At 44.3% G+C, this 14,647-nt stretch overlaps 1 protein-coding gene and 1 pseudogene across 6 annotated transcripts in view; one reads left to right on the forward strand and one right to left on the reverse strand.

The window, feature by feature from the left end:
* The window catches only part of AFF2 (ALF transcription elongation factor 2), a 492,108-nt gene that overhangs the window by 64,482 nt on the left and 412,979 nt on the right, over positions 1 to 14,647 (forward strand). The gene's annotated exons all lie outside the window — the stretch shown is intronic.
* On the reverse strand, positions 1,883 to 3,523 carry LOC307180757 (elongation factor 1-alpha 1-like; annotated as a pseudogene). The gene has a single exon. The product of its transcript is annotated as an elongation factor 1-alpha 1-like (transcript).

Here is a 14,647-nt window from a genome sequence, read left to right on the forward strand (position 1 = left end):
TGTTAGGGAGAGATTTCTGATCCGACGTTCACTGGCATTTACTTGGACCCATGGGAGAAGGGCTTTCCCTATGGGGCAAATCTGGAGTCATGTGCGCCTCCTAGAAGTTCCCATTTAAAGTGGCCATTGGAGCTTTAATGTGGGGGACCAATGAGAGGCTTCTGATTTGTCATGAATGGTGACTGGGACAGTTAAATATCCCAATAAGCATTGATCTCCAGTTCACCAGCTATCTAAACATTCATATGCCCGTGAGAAATGCCAAGCACCACAGGCGAAAGCAAAGCCAGGTGTAGCGCAGAGGATTCCAGCTAACATATGGTTATTGGCAGCTTTGTTGGCTGGAATTTCCTGATTGACATTTCCAAGCCCGGGGTCAGAGGAATTGGGATGACATTCTGTAAGGTACCATCCCCGCCTAGAGAAGTCTTTTCTAAAAGCCTTGAAAACAGGAGTTAGCGTGTTTGCATTTCCCTCGGGCGCAGGGGGATCGTATTTAAATAGAAAGAGTGCCAAGGTTGAGGTGCTCAGCTGAACTGGTATGGTTATGGTTGGAGAACGTTTGAAACAAGGTATGGGAACACCTGGCTGTAATAGCCTAACCAGATAGTTAACACCAGTAGGCTTATGCGTATAACTGACAGTGGCATTTGGGACTAAAGAGAAATTGGTTACAGTTAAAACCAAGGGATCTCCAACACCATGAACAGATCAGAGTTTCTGGCGACAGATCCAACAGTCGGAAAGGTTTCCTGCTTTCTCAGGAGATTGGGAAATGCAGAGAGGAGTATTGTCTTTCCAGTAAAGAGAAGGAGAATATAGGGTGAGAAGCAACAGTGAGAAAAGGCATACAGGCCTGGTCTGGTTATGTTGGGAAAGCTGTCTCCTTCAGAGGCTGTGTCCACTTCAGTTCCTGAAAAATCTTTATTTTCAGGTCACCAGTTAGTGTGCAGGTCCAGCCAGGGTTTGGTGTTTTCTTTAGATGTGACACATGAATCCAAGAGTCTATTCCTTGGAGTTTGGCAACACAAGGGTTGGTTAATGGTACCTGATAGGGGCCTTTCCAATGAGCTTGAAGGGACTCTTTCTGGAGGTGTCTTGTCCAATAGGTGAACTCTCCAGGTGGTAAGGAATGATGTTTAAAGTCTTCGTGTCCAGAGAAGATGGGAGACACTGAGAAAAGATTGCTCTACTAGAGCATGGTTATTTTCAACAGAAGCAATTAAGCCTTTATAATTTTGAAGGATGACCTCCTTTTATCAGTTGTGGGTCAAAAGAAGCAGGTGCCAGGTGTATTGGGCATCCTGTGATTATCTCAGAGTGAGAGTTTATCACTTCTAAAAGGGTTTAGACATGAGATTTAGAAGGACTAATGGCAGTGCCTTTGGCCAGGATACTACACATGGGAGGGTTTCTACAAAGTTTGCAAATTGAGTCTCTTTTTTTTTCATTAAACTTTTTTAATGGGTCTCAAATTCTGTGACCGATTTTTGGTCAAGTTGTTTCCATTAAAAATATTGATTTTTAGGGCTTCCCTGGTGGTGCAGTGGTTGAGAGTCCGCCTGCCGATGGAGGGGACACGGGTTCGTGCCCTGGTCCAGGAAGATCCCACGTGCCGCGGAGCGGCTGGGCCCGTGAGCCATGGCCACTGAGCCTGCGCGTCCGGAGCCTGTGCTCCGCAGCGGAAGGGGCCACAACCGTGAGAGGCCCGCGTACCGCAAAAAAAAAAAAAAAAAAAAGTATTGATTTTAAAAACTAATAACTTAAAGCTGCCACACACAAAACAAATGGTCCGCAAAACATTCTCCTTTCCTTCTGAAGGGTTTACGATGCATTGTTATCGTTAACCAGTCTTTTGCTATTAAACTTAAATGGCCAGTTGAGACCGTTCTTCCACCACTGATTAAGACTGGGGTGGCAGGTATTGGGGATAATATTCATTTAGCCTTCTGAGCTTTCTGGGCGGACTTGGTGACCTTGCCAGCTCCAGCTGCCTTCTTGTCCACTGCTTTGATGACACCCACAGCAACCGTCCGTCTCATGTCACGAGCAGCAAAGCGGCCTAGAGGAGGATAGTCAGAGAGGCTCTCAACACACATGGGTTTGCCAGGAACCGTATCAACGATGGCAGCATCACCAGATTTCAAGAATTTGGGGCCATCTTCCAGCTTTTTCCCAGAACGACGATCAATCTTCTCCTTCAGCTCAGCGAACTTGCAAGCAGTGTGAGCCGTGTGACAATCCGGCACAGGTGCGTAGCCAGCACTGCTTTGGCCTGGATGGTTCAAGATAATCACCTGAGCTGTGAAGCCAGCTGCTTCCATCGGTGGGTCATTTTTGCTGTCACCAGCCACATTGCCACGACAAACATCTTTGACAGACACGTTCTTGACCTTGAAGCCCACATTGTCCCCAGGAAGGGCTTCACTCAAATCCTCATGGTGCATTTCAGCAGACTTCAGTTGTCACGTTGGCTGGAGCAAAGGTGATCACCATGCCAGGTTTGAGAACACCAGTCTCCACTCGACCCACAGGGACAGCACCAATACCACCAATTTTGTAGACGTCCTGGAGGGGCAAACGCAAGGGCTTGTCAGCTGGGCGAATCGGTGGCAGGATGCAATCCAGAGCTTCAGACAGTGTGGTTCCACTGGCACTGCCATCGTTTCGGGTGACTCTCCATCCCTTGAACCACGGCATGTTAGCACTTGGCTCCAGGATGTTTTCACCATTCCAGCCAGAAACTGGCACAAGTGCTACTGTGTCGGGTTGTAGCCAGTTTTCTTAGTGTAGGTGCTGACTTCCTTAACAGTTTCCTCATGTCTCTTCCGGCTGTAGGGTGGCCCAGTGGAATCCATTTTGTTAACTCCAACGATTAGTTGTTTCACACTCAGAGTGTAGGCCACAAGGGCATGCTCACGGGTCTGCCCATTCTCGGAAATACCTGCTTCAAATCCACCAACACCAGCAGCAACAATCAGGACAGCCCAGTCAGCCTGGGATGTGCCTGTAATCATGTTTTTGATGAAGTCTCTGTGTCCTGGGGCATCAGTGATGGTCACATAGTACTTGCTGGTCTCAGATTTCCAGAGGGAGATATCAATGGTGATGCCGTGCTCACGTTCAGCTTTCAGTTTGTCCAGGACCCAGGCCTACTTGAAGGAGCCCTTGCCCATCTCGGCAGCCTCCTCCTTGAACTTTTCAGTGGCTCTCTTGTCGATCCCACCACATTTGTAGATCAGACGGCCGGTAGTGGTAGACTTCCCGGAATCTGCGTGTCCGATGACAGCAATGTTGATGTGGCTCTTCTCCTTTCCCATCTTTGCTTAGGTTTAGCGGTGGTTTTCACGACACCTGTGTCCTGGTGGCAAACCCGTTGCGAAAAAGCACAAATTGAGTCTTAATATTGCTGTTAGTGCATTGGACCAGCCCTGAGGATTGAGGGTGGGAAGCACAGTGAAAATGCGATAGGACTGGCCAAACGACACAGACCTGCTGTAGTATTTGACCAGTAAATTGGGTTCCCTGGTTGCTGTGGAGCTCAAGAGGGGTTCCTGAGGGTAAGGATAATCTTTCCTAAAATAATTTTAGCCACAGAAGAGGCAGCAGGTTGTCTACACAGAAAGGCTTAGACCCAGTGGGAAAACATACAGACCATGACTAAAACATATTTATATCCATGAGATGGGGGAAATTGAAAAAAATCCATCTCCCAAACCTCCAGTGGTCCACTGGGCAATTTAAAGTGTTCCAGAGCACTGCAAACAGGTTTTCCTGAATTATATTTTGGGCAGGTGTGGCAAGCGGAGTAGGCGCTTTTTGTGGCCTTACTGATATCTCCTCACCAGTACTGATTCGTAAGCGTTGTCATTTTATCTGCAGACCAGTGGCTTAATGCATATACAGTAGTCAGTAATGGGAATTTTAGAGTCCCTGGCTAGGCTGCATTGTTATTTGGCCCAAACCAGAGTTCTCCCTTTTTATCAAATGAACAGTTACTAGCTTTCCAATCTTGTGTTTCCTTTTCTGGAGCCAACTCTTGGGCTTCTCTAACCAATTTCTCTAGGTTATTATTTGGGGCAACATCCCTTTGGACATGACAGAGGTTTGATTTTTCGTTCCTTTGAGGGCAACATTCTTGGCGGAAATGTCAGCCACGTGGTTTCCTTTAGCTTCCAGGGAGTCAAGTTTGGAATGCCCAGGGACCTTAATAACAGCTAAAGTTGCTGGCAAGAGTGTGGCATCTAATAAATGCTGGACATAAGAGCCATTTGAAATTTTAGTCCCGTTAGAAATAAAGAGACCTTGCTGTTTCCATAGCATTGAGTCATGAGCTACTCCAAAGGCATATCTATTGTCTGCAGTTTTGCCCTTTGCTGAAATGCAGGCCCAAGTAAGATCATGTAATTCAGCCTGTTGGGCCGAGGTGGCCAAAGGCAAAGGTGCCACCTTGATGACTTTAAAAGGAGTTGCAACTGCAGATCCAGCACAATATTTAACATTTTCTTTCTTCAAGAACCATTGGTAAGCCCTGAAAACGCAGCACTGGTGACAGGAGTTTCCTGTAAATCGTCGTGAGGAGGCAAAAGGTGATCTGTCAGAGTCAGTCATGAGGAGTGTTGTCCCTAGAGAAGGGAAGAAGGCGGCAGGGTTAAGGTTATCACAGTGAGAAAGCGTTATGTGAGGCGTGATTGCCATGAGGATTTCACAGGACGTGAGATGACTGGCTGAAGTGTGTTGAGTGTGATGAGAATCCAGGAGGGCTCTACTGCATGGGGTACAAAATTGGTGCGAGGGGATCCCATGACTACCTCTTTGGTGGCCTTAAGCAAAAGGAAAGTGGCTCTGAGGTAAGGAGGGGTATCCTCATACCATAGTATCTATCTGCTGACTGTAGTACCTTATGGGGCGATGGTGATCCCCATGTTTTTGGGTGACTACTCCGAGAGTACTTGTCTCCTTCTCCAATGTAAAGAGGAAAAGGGGAAGTTGATACTTAGGATGTCCAAGGGCAGGAGGATTTATCAAGCTCTCCTTTAAGGTATTAAAAGCTGGGTCATCCAGATATTCCCAAGTAGTAAGGGTCAGGTTTGCTGTTCTTTAGTAAGGCATACAGAGGCTGGGCCATGAGAGAAAAGTTCAGAATCCAGCTCTAACCATCACTAGCCAACCCAAGAAAACCTCATAATTGACTTTGGTTTTGGGCTTTGGGAAGTTCAGGATGCTATGAAGCTTATCTGGGTCTAGGTGCCCAGCCCTTTTTCCATGATCAGGTGCCCAAAATAATGAACTTGGGTTTGAACAAACAGCCGTTTCTCCTTAGAAACTGTATGTCCCTTTGAGGCTAAAAGCTTCTATAGGTGGGTGCTGTCTTCCTGAAAAAAGACCTGGGAAGGGGAGCAGAGAAGCAAGCCGTCTACATATTGGCATGAAGTAGAGCTTCCAGAACATTTTATCTCATCTAAATCAGCTTTTAAGATTTGTGAGATGTAAGGACTTTTGGTAAAATCCTGGGTCATTACTGTCCAGGTGTATTGTTGTCCTTCCCAAATAAAGGCAAATAGGTATTGATTAGCATCATCTGTAGGGATGCTAAGGAAGGTGCTACGTAAATCACTCGCAGTGGGAAATTTGCTTCTGGTGGGCACGAAGCTAAAAGAGTGTGGGAATTGGGAACAATAGGGTGACAAGGGATGACAGTATAGTTTATGGCTTGGTGGGCTTGGACAAATCTCCATCCTTGGTCATTGGGTTTCTTTTCAGGTAAAATAGGGATGTTGCAGGGACTAGTGCACCAGCTAATGAGACCCTGGGTCTTATAATCATCTATTATTGGCTTAGTGCCCTGGAGGGCCTCTTTATTTATGGGGTGTTGGTTAATTCCAGGGAGAGGCTTTGAGGGATCTATTTGCATCTTAATAGGAGGATTCTGCCGATATAAGTTGAGGATTTTGCCCATAAGGAGGGTGGCAGCTGATCTTATAGGGACAAATGATTAGTTTCCTTAGAATTAGCTCCAGTGCCATCAGAGATGGAGCAAATAAGAGATGTTGAAGGGTCATTTGATTCTCTCAGTAGGTGGCTGTTTTGGTTGCTGCTATCAAATTCTAGAATTAGTCTCCCTTTTTGGGAGAAAGAAATTCCAGCATGATATTTTTCTAAGAAATCTCAACCCAGTAAATGAATAGGGATGGAGGAACTAAGGAGCAAAGGGTGGGTATCTCTTAGAGGGCCTAAATCAAAGGGGATAGGTTTAGAAACAGGAACCTGAAGAGCTTTATTTGGGATCCCCACCATTTGAACCCTCTTAGCATTCTGAGGTAGGGGCTGTTTAATAACAGTGGGGTTGAGCACTGAGAGTGAGGCTGTGGTGTCAATAAGGTCATAGAGAGATTCATTCCCAATCTGGAGAGTGGTTTTTTCAAGCCGATTAAGAGGGAGGATTTGGAAGAGCCCCTGTAGTTCCTCAGAGCCCCATCATTGGGGGTTAGGAGGGCATTGGAAAGGCTGGTTAGAGGGCTGAAGGTGTCTGGAGCGTTAAGCTTGTAACAGTCTTCTTTCCAATGTCCTGGCTTTTTCCAATAATGGCAGAGACCGGGAGGGTTTGTTTTTGTTTCTTTAGAGACCTCCATTTGTTGGAGTTTAAAATTGAGGATTTTAGTGGTCTTCCTTTTAGTTGAATCGTACAGGGTGCAGGTGAGCCGGTTTGCTAAATTAACTAAATTTGGATGGATGTACTTCCCCATTCCATCCTCTTTGAACTAGAAGAGAAAGATCCTGGTTCAGCCCGTTAATGAACATAGAGTTAAAGGCTGCCTGAATGGATTCAACATCCACAGACCAGAATTGTCCTTAAAAATAATTTGGAGTTGACTGTAATAATTGTGCAGAGGTTCATTTGTGTTTCTGAGTGCAAGTCTGAATCTTATTCCAATCACTAGGTTTTGGGAAAGCCCTAGAAGTTGCCAACTGGAGTTGCCTGGCGATTCCCTGAGTTTGATCATATAATAAAGCATAGGGTTTGTCTCCTGGTTGTACTTCTAGGGACTCTTCTGGATTTTCCCAGTTAGCAGTTTTTATCCAGTGTTTGGCTTGACCTTCACTGACAAGCATGTGAACTAGCTGATATAAGTCAGAGAAACCAGGCTGATAAGCTTGAATGTCCATATTAAATTCCTCAGCAAATCTGTGGGATCCTCAGTTACTTCGGGAAAATCTGACTATAGCTTGTAGTTCAGCTTTAGTCCAGGGAACATAAGAAATTAGGGGTTTAGCATTTGGCTCCTCAGAGGGCCTGATTTAAAGAGGCAGGTTTTAATAGGTTCAGGGGAGGAGAAAGTGGGGAGAAGTTCAGAGGAAAAGGGAAGTTCAGCAAAAGGATTAAAAGGAGGAGATGGGGACAGTGCAGAAGGGAAAGAGGAAGCTGACACCAGGTGGGACCTTGGCACAAGATGGCTGCAGTGTACCTGGAGACATAGAGGATGGGAGAGGGAAAAAAGAGACCTCAGAAGCTTTTTGGTTTTTTCCAATTGTCTATTTGCCTCAGTTAATTTAGAAATGGTATTTTGTAAAGAGGCGATTTTAGAGTCTTGAATGAATTTGGAAGCCTCCAGGAGCCAATTAAAATAGGCATCCCATTCAGTCTGTTTAATTTTAGAGCCATGATCTTCTAATTTAGTTCTGAGAAAAACAAATTTAGGGAGGTCAAAAGTTCCCCATAAATGCCACTGGAGTTCTAAATTGTTTTTGGTCAAATTGATCCATTTAGTTAAAATGTACATAAGGAGGGACCATAGTTTTTAAACATAAAACCAGCTGGGGTCCCGAAAGTGGGACACTCCCGAGATAATTTAGCCGAGTTGGATCCAACTGCTCAAAACTCAGAAGTTTAGAAAACAGAAGAATACTCACCAGAAAGGGCAATGCCTTCATAAAAACAAAAACAGTTCCCAAATAAAGTCAGAGAGCTTGACCAAAGGAAGGGAGTTTGGATCCAAGGGAAGGCTTACTGAACTCAGAAGAAAAAGATAACTCGCAGGAGGAGAGAGTGCAAGCGGCTCAAGTGCGTACCTCACACAGTTCTGGGAGTCATTAGTTTGTTGTTGGGGAGCGGTGTTGGCCCCTTCGGATCCCACTTCTGACACCATGAAATGTCAACCTTAAAAATAAAATAGCAGGACTTCCCTGGTGGCACAGTGGTTAAGAATCTGCCTGTCAATGCAGGGGACACGGGTTCAAGCCCTGGTCTGGGAAGATCCCACATGCCGCGGAGCGACTAAGCCCATGCATCATAACTACCGAGCCTGCGCTCTAGAGCCCGTGAGCCACGACTGCTGAAGCCCGCGTGCCTAGAGCCCATGCTCTGCAACAAGACAAGCCACCGCAATGAGAAGCTCACGCACCGCAACGAAGAGTAGCCCCCCGCTCGCCGCAACTAGAGAATGCCCACGCACAGCAATGAAGACCCAACACAGCCAAATAAATAAAATAAATAAATTTATTTTAAAAAACAAATCCTATTAAAAAAATAAAATAGCTAGTTATTTTACCAGCAAAATTAGTTTACTTGAGCATAGCAGAGGAATTGCAATCAGGACAAGCAAACTGTGTCAAGCCATAGGCAAGCCTGGAGAACAAAGAGGACCGTCCTTTTATAGAGGAAAGGAGGAAGTTGGGAGGGGCTGTTTTAAATGAAAGTTCTTTGGAGTAGAGCCGGAGTTCAGGGTGGTGGTGGCTTCTCACTGGCTGAGTGTGGGGGCTTCTCATTGGCTGGGCTGTTGCTAGGCAAAGAAAAAGTCTTTCTTCCTCCTGCACGGGTGTGTAAAGTAAGCTTCTTCCTCTTGGGGAATGCAGGCCACACTTTTTCCTACTGAGGTGTGCCGGTGGCAGAGTGGTAGTGCGTGAGAGCTCCCCCTTCGGAGCTCTCTGACTCCATTTTAAATGCGGTTTCCTTTATTTCTTTTCGCAGTAGCAATAAGGTAGGAAGGTATACACACATACATATTTATAAAGTATGTATAAAAGTACATGTCAGTTAAAAGTGCATTTTCAGGTGTGTCGCAACAACCTCGTGAGTTACTACCATCCCCATTTCACAGAGAAAGAAACCAAGACTTAAAAATGTTATACGATTTGCCCAAGTTTATACACTAATAGGTGGTCCAGTTAGGGTTCAGACCCAATGTGTGTGACTTTAAAGCTCATGTTCTTTATCAATGTACATGTGTAAGTGTCTCTTTTTTAACCAGAGACCAACTTTGTCCCAGAAGTTCAGATACAGAATAAAAGAAAAAAGAATGAAGAGTGTGAAAATGGTAATGGTTGTGTGAATGGCAAAACTGGATCATCGTGAATACCAGGGATTTATTTTATTGTACATGTGCTTTAGGAGTAGAGAGTTAGTCCTCAGACTCTGGTGCTCAGGCTGTATTGGATTCAGAGCATGAAATACAGCATTTCAGTGCAGTTGCATCCCCCCCCTCCCCACCTCCCCAGCTGAAGACCACCTTATGGGTGAATTACTTCATGGTGTGGTCCTTTAGATATCTTGGTAGCTAAGAAGGAACTCCCAGAGTTATAATATGTTCAAACACCAGATGAGCCACCCAGGATGTCTGTGAGGCTTCATTCTTAAGAATCTCCAGATTGAGAAAACCATCTATTTGTTCTGAAGAGCTGAGCCATTTACCTCTTAAGATTTCCGACAGTCCTGTGATTTTGCAAAACACGCACAGGTTTCAAGTTGATTTCACCCGAAGCCATTCACCTCTCAAGATCGCTGACAGTTCCACGATTTTGCAAAACACGCACAAATTTTGAGTACATTTCACCTGAAATGGAACCCTACTTTGTAGTTGTTTTATAAGCAAGGTGCTAGCAGAACACCCAGGTGTCTCTGGGACCCCTTAGACTACATTAGAATCCTTCTTAGGCACTTGGTATTTCTGCTTCATAGGACTTCTTACAATCGTGGTTCATTGTGTGATTATTTGTTTAATGCCTGTCTCCCATGCTAGACTATGAACTCTGGGTGGACAGGGACGGTGTCTGTTCTCAGTGCTGCACCTTACCTGCAGTGCTTGAAACCCCATGAGTAGCAAATCGTTGACGCTCAATATTTATTGAGGCAGGAATAAATGAATGGAATCTGACAGAAGACTAGGCACATGCAACCATGTAGCGGATTTAGTCTTGATTTATGCCACAGAGATTCCCATTCTTAGTTTTTAAGCACAGCCCTAGTTCAATACCTCTTTCATGACCTAACAGCTCTGGGGGTTTTATGTGACGGAGGGCAAATCTGTTTGCTTGGTGATTACAAGAGGACAGATACAATATTTACTAGCCTTAGCAACTCCTGAGCAAATGTGGTCCCTGGAGAAGGGCACATGATAATGAAGCAGGGAAACCCAGCCGTTATCTCGAAGCAAAGCCACACAGGCGTCAAGGCCGTGACTCACGTTCCTGTGGTCAGGAGCCCTGGAGTTTTCAAGGATAATTTATGGTGACACGGATGAGACAGAGTTCATTTAAATACTGTAACCGCTGAAGTATTCTGAATTGGAAAAGTCAGCGCATGGTGGAGTAAATACCTTGTTGACCCCTTTTCACTCTCCGATTCACCATTGTTTCAAGTAGTTACTCTAAAATACTTGAGTCCTAATGTGACCCAGGAGGGAAGAACTGACCACGGCTGCTTAATGCGCGTTCAGATTTGGTTTCTGAACACGGAGCACGCGCTCATCCTCACTCAGCCCATTGTTCTTTGATCGGTTAAATGATGCTATAAATGGAGGACTGTGATAGCAAAAAATAAATGTTTTATACAGTGCTAGAAAAAGCTTTAGGGGAAAATTTTAGCAAAAGAACAGATTCTTTCTTGTTTCTATAGAAACCAGTAGCTATGAGGAGTGAGGTGTTCTTTCATGTGTACATGGTAGTAAGGCCAGCCCAGCAGTCCCCAGCACACACTGGAGGGCTAGTTAAAGACCCACTATCAGCGGGGGAGCCTCTGTCTGTGTCCCTTTGATCTCACTGGCAGTGGGGGACATCTTGCTGGAAATCCCGGCTTCCCCATGGGCTGAGTAGGGCTGCGGTCCACAGTCGCTGAGCATCATAGAGCCAGAAAGGCTCTGAACAGGAATCTCTTGTTGAAAGAGGAAGGAAAAGGTAAACATAAGGAAAGCTCTCATGTCGGCTGTCAACACGCCTTTCAGTGTGCTCCTTGCCATCGAGCAGTAAATGTCCTGGTCGTGTCCTGACCAGATTACTGGTAAACTGGCCAAAGCAGGCATTTGAGCTGTGGGTGGTAGGATAATTTGTTGCCCTTGCAATTTGTCTACTTCTATAAAATCTTTTTTTTTCAAATGAAATTAGGATGAAATGCCTCCTTTTTGGTTTCATTTGTAAAGCTGTTACCTTCTTGACAAGTGAATGTTGAGGCAGACTTAAATCAAATTCCAAGGCAAATACTTTTCTAAAGCCTAATCAATACTACAGCTTTAAAATGATTTCTCCAGTCTTTTAAATGAAGTTTAGGTCAAATGTAATGACAGGATGAAGCAGGCGCATTTTGCTTCAATCTGACATGTCCCAGAAGCTAAGAGGAATATCTAGTAACTGACAAAAGGATTTTCCTTTTGTTTGACATTTACTTTGTATGTAAACAATCCAGTATATTGGCATGTCAATGTATTAGTTGGTGGTGGTCCAAAACATGATGTGAATTCAGATAGTATTTCTTTCTGCTCACAAATACACACTCTTGATCAACAAGAGAACATTTATTGCAGTCTTGCCTTGCAGTTGGCAGAACAGAATGAATCATTTTGAAATATAAACTTCCTCAGATCTAAAATATATCACTGGAAAACACAAGACGTAGGGGGGAGTGGATTACGAAATAAAAAGAACGTATTTAGGAGTGTATAGGTCATAAACATAATAGATGGTCACTAATAAAATACTGGGACAAATGTACAAGACTACGTTCGGTGAGCAGGTGTTGAAAGCTGGATAACTTCCTTGAAGCTGTACTTTGGAAGCAGCATTTGGCAATGTGGAAGGGTATGAAGTGGCCTCTTACGGGCTGTGTGACCTCAGGTAAGTCACTTCCCCTCTCTGAACTTCAGTTTCCTCACCTACGAAATGGTAATAATACAAATGATGGTGATGGTGATGATGACGAGGGAGAGGAGAAGGGTGTCTCCCTCGTAGGGTTCTGTAAGGTTTAAGAGAATTCTAGAAAACTCTGCACAGAGGAGGTACACAATATGTGTCATGTTCCTTTCCCCCTTCCCCAAAAGTAACCAGATTAGTACTGAGCATTTCTTTCTTACCAAGCTTTCAGCCATCATCTTTCTGCTGTTAAATGAGAACTCAGGTTTTGCTAAAATATACTTTGGCAGAAAAGTAAACGAACTTTCCTAAATGGGAGATATACATGGAATGAGAAATACCCTGTATTTTCTAGACACATTTTACTTTAGCTTCTTTTCCCCTGGGAGTAAAGTGAGGGTGCAAAATGTCTCGAGTCCTTTTATGAATTTGAGATTTAAAATCCTTAGATTTGCTATGAGAGACCCAAAGCTTTTCTGGAGACCTGTGTGTGCGTTTGACCTGTGTGGGGCTGCCACCAGTGTTCAGAAGCTCTTCTTATTCATGCGTGGGTCTTCGTTGCCTAGCGCACATAATAAGGGCTCAATAAATATGTGTCTAATGAATAAATGACAATATCATGACATAAAGTTAAAAATGTAATGCTTACCAAACAAGTCTCAATAAATTGGTTTCAGTGATTTTTTTTCTCCCACACCGTCGTGTGTAATATCAGCTCACAGGCAGTGTATGAAAAAGGGACAAGTGTAGGTAAAATGGAAAGGATCCTTGCCTCTATTTAACTGGCCTCATTAATTTATACCAATACCGACTTGATTGATTGTATTTGACTTAAGTTTGATTGGATCAGGATGCAGACTGTTTACAATTTCTACCAACCTGAAGTGCCTAGCGTACATTTGTGGCGATTTATAATCTCCAGACACTCATTATCACCATCATTTAGCCTGTTTTGAACCCCACTAGTTACACAGCATCACAATATCTACATGGTCAATAAGCTCATGATGAAATTTCATATCACCCAATAAGACATCCTCATTAGTTATGAAGAATGAGTTAGGGTGAGGAGGTGGTTATGATTTCTCCGCTGATTTCTTGACTTATTTAGTTCGCGAGCTCATCAATTTGACCCAGACAACCATTACTCTCCCTTTATTACACACCATACACGCAGCCAGAATGAGACTTGAAGTTTCGTAACGTTTAGTAAAGTAGAAATGCGCATCTTCAGAGAAGAAATGTGGGATGTATACTATGTATTTGTTCCTTTTCATTTCAAAGACGTTACTGCTGACTCTGCTGATGCCGAGGGGACTTGGATGGCCACTGTAGGACACGACAACCCTTCCACCTGAGATACCAAAAGTTCTCCTTCTGCACGGTGCCTAGAGTTGTGTATTAGTTTCCTAAGGCTGCCGTGACAAAACACCACAAACTGTATTTGTGGCTTAGAACAACAGAAATGTTTTGTCTCCTGGTTCTGGAGGCTGGAAGTTTGAAATCAAGGTGTTGGGTTGGCCACACTTCCTCTGAAGGCTCGAGGTAGGAGCTTCTGGTAGCCTCAGACGTTCCTTCACGCCAATCCTCTGTCTTTCACATAACCACCTTCTTCCTGTGTCATCACATGGATTTCCCCCTATGCATGCCTGTCTCTGTGTTCAAATTCCCATTTTTTTAAGGACACCAGTCATATCGGATTAGGGTCCACCCTAATGAACTCATCTTAACTTGATCACCTCTGTAAAGATCCTGTTTCCAGATATGGTCAGATTCTGAGGTACTGGAAGTTAGGAGTTGGACATATCTTTTTTTTTTTTTTCAGGGCGGGGGAGACACAATTCAGCCCATGATAAGCTTTCATCCCCAAAGTTTATTTGCAGCTGTGCCTCTGATACTTGTGGTCCAGATGAAGCCTTAGATCCTAAAAGCAACTCCAAGCCCGTGGGCTACTTCATTGTTGCCTAGGTCCTACTGTTAGACCACTTGACCTGAGGCCTTGCTCCTGTGGGTCTTTAAAGATGGACATGATTACCATGCCTGAGTAGCTACTGCAGCATTGCGTTCCGAATATGCTAGAACTCAGATTTGTCACGGATTCGGCCTGGATTGCCCTCTACCCTGCCCCCCACTGCAGTTAAGTCTAAGCTTAACTAGATTTGAATGATATCAAGAAAATTTAAACTTTTGGACAAATTTAATTTAAATGGGAAACCGGATGGCAGGAGCTGTCTTGGAGTGTAAAGTAAAAGGTAGTATTGATTAGAGAGAGCATTTCTAGAAGTCTCACAGCTATACTGCATTCCCGCGGGAAAAGCTGCTAACCCAAATCCTCCTGGCCAAATAATACCAATTTTTTTAAAAAAGCACTGAGTTTACTTGCTCAAAAGCAGGCATTCACAATGCAACGTGATCATTTTAAAGCTACCAAAAAGCTTTCTGGGAAGTTTGAGGAGGTCCATTGTCCTAAGGACAGATGGACACTTGATAAAGTATTTACGGTCCAGTCTAGCTAAGGATCAGCACGGGT

Source organism: Stenella coeruleoalba (genome assembly GCF_951394435.1).
Source record: "Stenella coeruleoalba genome assembly, chromosome: X".
In the NCBI taxonomy this organism is placed as follows: Eukaryota; Metazoa; Chordata; class Mammalia; order Artiodactyla; family Delphinidae; genus Stenella; species Stenella coeruleoalba.